We start from the raw sequence: 8,209 nt of genomic DNA on the forward strand, positions 1-8,209 counted from the left end.
GAGGAATGGCCCCAGTTTTTCGACCTACAACACGCTGTCCAATTTGGAACGTAATAGTCGAAATGGTGCGTTCCGATGCGGGCACACTCGGCTGAAAGCAAATGCTGCTCTGCGATGATGCGTAAGTTCAAGACAGCCTCTGTGTTTGATGAGGTCTTAGCTCACTCTCACGCCAAAGCTGTGCGGTGTCGGGACAACGCACGCGACTGCTTGGGAGGCAACACTGCGACATGAAGATCGATGCAGGCTGGATGGGCAGTAAGGAGCTAATGTTGTTGTGCTAATGCCTTTTGTTTTAAAGGCCTGAAGCTAGTTGTTGCTATTAGCGGTGCCGTTATCCTACTGTTAGCCGGGGTGGGAGACTGCGGTCAAGCCAGCCTCCACTTGAAAAAATGAAGTCAAGCCAGCCGCCCCGGTCTGGTATCATGATAGCTAAAGGATCATTTTTAATTATTTTTTTTAAATCAGGCCTGATGACAGTGAAATGTGCATATTTCAGAGGACTATTATTTTGAAATGCCACATCAGATTTGGATGGGACCACCTTTGGTGGACAGCTGGGGTTGTTTCGTATCCTCCCGAACTGGTCTGGTATCACGATAGCTAAAGGATATTTTTTTAATGACGTTTTAAAATCAGGCCTGATGACAGTGAAATGTGCGTATTTCCGGCGACTTTTATTTTGAAATTCCACATCAGATTTGGATAGGACTTGCTTTGGTGGACAGCTGGAGTGGTTTAGTGTCCTCCAGAATTGGTCTGGTATCACGATAGCTAAAGGATATTTTTTACTGATTTATCTAAAATCAGGTCAGATGACAGTGAAATATGCATATTTCAGGGGACTCTTATTTTGAAATGCCACATCAGATTTGGATGGGACTTGTTTTGGTGACAGCCGGGGTGGCCTAGTGTCATACAGAACCAGTCTGGTATCATGATAGCTAAACGATCATTTTTAATGATTTTTTTTTTTTAATCAGGCCTGATGATAGTGAAATATGCATATTTCAAGGGGCTTTTATTTTGAAATGATACATCAGATTTCAATGGGACTTGTTTTGGTGGACAGCTGTGGTCGTCTAGTGTCCTCCATAACTGGTCTGTTATTACGATAGCAGAAGGAATATTTTTAATGAAATGCTTAAAAATCAGGCCTGATGACAGTGAAATTTGCATATTTCAGGACACTTTTATTTTGAAATGGAACATCGAATTTGGATGGGACTTCCTTTGGTGGACAGCTCTGGGGTCCAGTGTCATTCACGACTGGACTGTTTTTCAATGTCAATTGGATTAGTTTGAATAAAAAATGAAAACAAATTATACTTGGAGACATATATCCATATTTCAAAATTAATAGTCTTTACTTTTCAATGCAGCTCAAGATTCAAATTAACCATTCTACATTCTCTCAGAAGTGGACTAGCTGCGTTATGACAGAGAGCTCATTTAATATATTGTAGCACCAGACGGAGTGTAATTAACGCATTTTATTAGTCCAACCGGCTACTGTGGGCCGCAGCCGACGACAGTACAGTACAACAACCGTTAAGTTCAAAAAGTGTCACGGCTCCCTCTCCTTCGTCCTCCGCTTTTCCTCTCTCGCCCGCACCCGCTCCCACATAGCGATCCGCGCGATACATTCATTAGCCTCGGAAACAACAACTCGCTCGGCAAAACACTGATTCGACCACAACACAGATAACCCAATTCGTTACAATGTGTATTTCTAACCCGAAGCATTGGCGTCCAGTTCAGCGTAATGGTGTGCTTTTGTTCTGAATGGGGGCTTTCGCCGCTCGTCAGCGAGCGACCTATTACCGTAATGCCTGATATAAAGGAAATTGTGGGCGGCTGGCTTGACTTAATTTTTTCGAGTGGAGGTTGGCTTGACCGCAGTGGGGGGGGGGGGGGGGATAAAGATCCATGCTTGCCTGATGGCTGCCTGCTGTATGAATTTTGGATTTTTTTCCTAATTTTCACGTTAATGCTGAAACTACATTCATTCAAAAATGAAAAGAAATGGACATTAACAAATGGTGTTCTTCACAGGACAGCGACGATATGCCACCTCATATGAAACCACAATTTGGTAGTGATGTGCTTCTTCGGTCGAATCCCTTAAGCGTGTGCCGAGTAATGTAGATAAGTGGTTCTTGAACGGCGGGTTGATGACGTACGTGGTGACGTTTGAAACCCCGCGAAGCGGGTGTACCACGTGACTGATTCAGGAAATGATTCACTAGGTTTGAGTGTACAGTAGTTCGAAATAAAAGCGACACTGAAATGCTTCGGCGGCACGGTGGCCGACTGGTTAGCACGTCCGCCTCACAGTTCAGAGGTCGTGGGTTCGATCCCGGCTCCGGCCTCCCTGTGCGGAGTTTGCATGTTCTCCCCGTGCCTGCGTGGGTTTTCTCCGGGCACTCCGGTTTCCTCCCACATTCCAAAAACATGCATGGTAAGTTGATTGGATACTCTAAATTGCCCCTAGGTGTGATTGTGAGTGCGGATGTTTGTCTCTGTGTGCCCTGCGATTGGCTGGCAACCAGTTCAGGGTGTCCCCCGCCTACTGCCCAAAGAGAGCTGGGATAGGCTCCAGCATGCCCCGCGACCCTTGTGAGGAGAAGCGGTACAGCTAATGGATGGATGGATGAAATGCTTCCAAATTTATACAAACTTGCGATCTCATATCTATGCACCCTTGCTTCATCAGTATCATGTGAAAGAGTTTTTTAAAAGCAGATGAAATTCTCTGCAAAAAAGAAACCGCTTGAGTCCAAAAACGTTGGAAAAAAATATTGTTTTCAAATAAAAATGAAGAAACACTTTATTTTACCTGCTTATTTCACATTTTCTTTTGTTGCATAAGCACAAACATAAACAAAGTAACACAGAACAATAAAACACTCTTCAAATTATTTTTTGTATTCGGACCATGACTTACACTCCACCGTTTTATTGCAAGCACCAAGCATGTTATACATTTTTATGTCCACACGATGGCGTAGTCGAGGAAATGAGTCATCTTGAAGCCCCTACGTGTGTGAAGTATTTCCCGGCAGGGCTTGACTGCTTTATGGGGCTTCATTTTGCCATCACTACAATTTGGCTCTTTTCATCAAAAAACGGGCGTAAGGAATCTGGAATGTAAAAGAGGAGTGTGGCTCACCGAATCTATTTTTTCTATGGATATTTCTGGCTGCTTTTGACTGACTCAAGCAGTCTTCTGTCATTTTGTGCAGCCAGAGAGAAGTCCTTAAATGACAGGTGGCGTGATTGCCGCTTGTTCTGAGATTGACGCTTTATCTGATCTAGGATCTGTCATGTGTAGTACTGAGAGTCTCCGTTAGGAGCGCTGTAGTAATGTGCTATCACTGTTTAAGAACCAGCAATGTATGTTCGAACAAGTATACAAGTAAAAGTCATTGAGCTGCCAAACCGTCTGTGTCCGTCGTTATTGACAATCATTGCCATCCAAAGCTTTACTAAAAACATCTTATATTACAGGATCGGTAGATTGCAGTTTTCTGTATTTGCAAGAATTGATAGTCAATATACGGGACATTAAAGGTCCCGTATGGGACAAACCAAATTAGCCCAAAATACATCCCGGCTAATACGGGACAGTTGGCAACCCTAATTACCACGCTTGTCTCCCTCCCGTAACGCAGACCGCTGAGACCGCTAAAATAACAAGCCGAGCACCAAAAGGGGGGTGGGCCAATTTGTCGTAAATGTAATCACAATAAAGCCTTAAATCACTACAGAGTCTTTTGGGGTGGGGGGGGGGGCATTTTAGTACTGATGTTATTTTTACATGCAAACCTATTATATAAGTGCCAATGTTAAGCTCATCCAAGTGACTCCTGAATATATAAACCTAAAAAGCAGAAGCGCTACAACAGGCAACAACCTAATTAAGTATTTATGGGATTATTTTGCATTTACCTTCGTCTATTGCCGCTGCACATGGCTTCCAGTATGCGATTGTCAAGTCCTTTGGCCCACACGAGGTGGACGGTGCGTGGATGGCGTCAAGTCACTCGTACCATTTGTAAACTTTTCTATCGTTCCCACTGCGGCTATTGTGGTTATTGAGTTTTTTGTACTCTTGATTTAGCTTCTTCGGCTTTGCACGGACTCGTTTTGTAATGTGGTTAATATTACAGCTCAGCCATCTTCACCTGATGAACTTTATCATTCCTCGAGGCCGATTCAAAGTTTCGTTTGTTGTCCTCGTCCACATAAATGTTTAGGAGGGACTGTACCTCATTCTCCGTCCACCGATTCAATGTTTTGCCTCCGTCAATTATTGCAGAATATTATGGACGACAGTGAATTATATCACTGGCCAATATAGTATAATCTTTTGTCGTCGAATGTGTTTACTTCATAGCTGGATCAATCAATCATTTGCTGTTACTCATTAGACCACATATGTCAAAGTCAAGGCCCGAGAAGGTTTTCTACGGCCCCTGGGATGATATTTTTTTATTATTAGATCCGGCCCGCAGCAAGCCGGTGTGGGTAGCAGATCTGATCGGGTCCTTCGCGCCTGCCGAAGACGTCACGCTTTAAAATATATTGTAGTGACTTAAACGAACACGCCGTCAGACGTAGTATAATTATCATCTTTTTATTAGTCCAATCGGCTAATAAGGGCCGCAGCCGACGCCAATACAGTACGACAACCGTTCAGTCATAAAAGAGCAACGGCTCTCCTATTTGTCCTCCGCTACTCTCGCTCGCATGCCCTCCCACTCATCGAGCCGCGCGATGCATTCATTAAACTAGGAAACAACACAACTTGGCAAGGCACAAATTCGTCCACAAGACAGATAACCCAATTCGTTACACTATTTCTGTAATATATTTCTTTGAATCAATGTTTGCCACCCCATGGCTGTTTTACATGCTGACTGAAGACTTCACGTCACTTTCAGTAACTGTTGGCATTTGATAAATTCATTGAGTTTCGACGTAGTACTGAGATGTCCCACACTGTGAGCAGGCATTGAACGCTATTCGAGCACTAAGTGTTCATAGTGAGTGACTTTTTTTTCTCTTTCCTCCTTCGACACAGCTCGTAGTTTCTTCGTGCCAGCAAACTTAGTAGTTGCAGATTGCCCATGTTTCACCACGTTTGTTGTTGTGTGTGAATGTTAAAAGGTGAGTTTAATAATTTAAGTTCGTGTCAGGTAACTGCTGTACATAGCCTAGATATGTTCTCGTGAGTGATGTCACGTTGATGAACACTAGTTAGTTATTTTGGCTCATATGCTAACTATTCTAGTGATGAAACGTGTGAATGTGTATTGTATGTATTGTTTGGCTGATTATTTTCTTAATACAGTGAATTGTAATGTTTAGGCATATTGTTAACAAATGGCTATGCACTGGATGATGTTGCTAGGTTATTCTTTGTTGTTGCAGACCACAATAAATAGACGTGTCAAGTGGAATACGGGCCTGTGTTTTCTGACAGGATCACCCACATTCATACCTTGCCACTCTAAAATAGGGTCAGCTGGAGACATCAAACCAATCATATGATCCTCTCCGTTTTACTTCACATTATGTACAGTTCATACAATCTTGCAGCCTGAGTCAACCAGAAAATAGTTTCCAGTTTGGCAGGAGAAACGCAAACGGAAGTGACGTACAAGCAAAAGTAGCAGTAATGTCCATCGATCCATTATCTATACCGCTTATCCTCACAAGGGTCGCGGGCATGCTGGAGCCTACCCCAGCTGTCTTCGGGCAGTTGGCGGGGGACACCCTGAATTGGTGTCAGAGACAAACATTCACACTCACAATCACACCTAGGGGCAATTTAGAGAGTCCAATCAACTTACAATGCATGTTTTTGGAATGTGGGAGGAAACCGGAGTACCCGGAGAAAACCCACGCAGGCATGGGGAGAACATGCAAACTCCACACAGGGAAGCCGGAGCCGGGATCGAACCCATGACCTCTGAACTGTGAGGCGGATGTGCTAACCAGTTCGCCACCGTGCCGCCCTAGCAGTAATGTACTTTATTTTATTTTTTATTTAGTAACTCCAAAGATAAAAACAACAGCCAGGGGGGTGACAAACATAGACGCAAAGAAATCAGCAGACGCGAAGGACCCGATCCAATCTGGACATTTGAAAAAATTTCAATGAATATTCTATCAGTCCGGCCCTCGGCTTGTCGCAAAATGTTGTATTTGGCCCTCCGTCCATTTGACTTTGACACCCCTGCATTAGATGGACATGTTGTGACAGTTTCACACGAGGAGACCAGTGAAAACTCTCCATCCACGAGTAGAAGCAGCACTTCTCGTCCAGCATCTCCTGCCCTTCTTGCCCATCCCGGTAAATGACAAAAAAATCAGACTTTACAAAATTGTGTATTATATAGCAGTTGTTGCTAATGATTTACTGTTGCTCACTGTGCATTCGTATGCCTAAAGGTAAGCGGAAGAGGGACAGAGAGAACCTCTTCATGGATGCCTTAGAACGAATGGAGGAAAGAAGCCAGGCCATCTTCATGGAGGAAATGGACATGCAGGAGCTCCACATCCTCGAGGAGGCCAGAAGGCACGAGCTCCGGAGTTCGGAGGAGAGCGCCACACTGGAGCGAGAGACGATTCCAGAGAGCAGAGTGCAAGAGAGGGACTTCCAATTGCACTTTCTGGTAGTGATTAGGTAATTGGTGGACAAAACTGGCCAGAACCAATAATTTATTTCATTTGTAAAATCACCCATTTGTTTTTTTAAACAAATAAAAACTTGCAAAGCACAATCTATTGTTTTTTTTGTTTGTTTTGTTTTTAGAAAAAACAGATCATGCAAACACAAAATATTTCAAATCCCATATTTAAGAACTTCATAATAGCTGCACGGGCATGGAGGGGTGGTCCATTACTCTCCTCCCCTACTGACCAATTTGAATAAACTACCTTGCCCACTGTCACTCTGTGTGAACGCAAACTAGTGGGCCACACACAAGTCCTAACTACCAGGAACTCCTGCTACCAGGAACTCAAAGTTCAGGGGCTGTTTGGTCTGAAAGGGGCTCTAGTGGCTAGGTGGGACTCGGATAGTTCCTGGTGGAACCTTTTTTGTGTGTGAACACGAGTGTGACGCACACTACCAGGGTAGATACGGAAGTTCCCGAATTAGTTCCTGTAGTCTGAAAGGGGCTATATGACAGTCCGGTGGTTACTTGAATCATATTCATTGTTTCACGTTTCAGTTTGATGATGTTTGCTTAATGGTAGTACAACTGTTGAAATAAAGCGCTGGGATGGATATGACACAGATAAAGTAAATATGATTACCAGAGCAGGGCATTTTACGATAATTTCCCGGTCCGTTTATCACCTTCTGCCTGCAGCCGGGTTACCCTTACCGTTATACCCTCTGTCTATCCGCCTGTTTGTCCGGCCGCACCAAATAGTAACCGCCTATTTTGTTTCGTTCCACAATCCCATGCGATCCCAAGCGCTCGTCTATTTTGTATGGCCACGCCTCCTTTTCTTTGCGAACACGTATGGCACGCTGGTCACTTGGACTCTTTTACACGACTACGCGTTTTTAGTGCATTTAAACCGTCTGTTGCGATGGAGAAATACACAGAAAATTTGAGCGGGAAGGCAAATGTGTGGTATGCAAACAAGTTGCGTTTGATTGGCGATTTGGACCCATATAAACTTAAACAAAGAGATGGGATCGTGACTTTGATTCATCTTGCCCACTGTAGAACTAGGCGCTAAGTATTGTTTATACGCATTATGTCACCTATGAGCTACCATACGAGTCCAAGGGTGGTATGTGCGCATGCGTGGAAGTGAAGGTCAGTGTCTAAATGGTTGGATCGCTATCCGTTTGAAAGTGTTAATAAACACGTCGTATGAAACCAACTGCTGTCTTTTATGAGGAGCACATAAAACATGGTGTCAGAAGTCTCGAACCAGCCACATCCTACGTCGGAGGGACGCCTGGACGAGTACTGAAAAAAAAAAAGAAGAAGAAAGAGAAAGGAGAGGCGTGGGACTGTTCCATACGTGTGCTAACTCGTAGTAAGTGCTAACATTAGCAGAGGGATGCAGTGGCAGAGGGATTCCGCAAACCAGATCCACTGGTGTTTGACGGCAAATTTGGAAATCTCCAGGATGAGCTTGTAAAGGACAAACTGGTCACGGGCATACTTAATGGTAA

General features: G+C 44.0%; 1 long non-coding RNA gene across 1 annotated transcript; it reads left to right on the forward strand.

Moving 5' to 3' along the window:
* The first annotated feature begins 4,984 nt into the window (after window positions 1-4,984).
* LOC147152444 (uncharacterized) lies at window positions 4,985-6,781 on the forward strand. The gene is made up of 3 exons (XR_015088469.1): window positions 4,985-5,172; window positions 6,254-6,361; window positions 6,460-6,781. It is a non-coding gene; the product is annotated as an uncharacterized LOC147152444 (long non-coding RNA).
* Window positions 6,782-8,209: the final 1,428 nt, after the last annotated feature.

Source organism: Filicampus tigris, chromosome 1 (genome assembly GCF_054856515.1).
Source record: "Filicampus tigris isolate MCC_2025a chromosome 1, RoL_Ftig_1.0, whole genome shotgun sequence".
Taxonomy (NCBI): Eukaryota; Metazoa; Chordata; class Actinopteri; order Syngnathiformes; family Syngnathidae; genus Filicampus; species Filicampus tigris.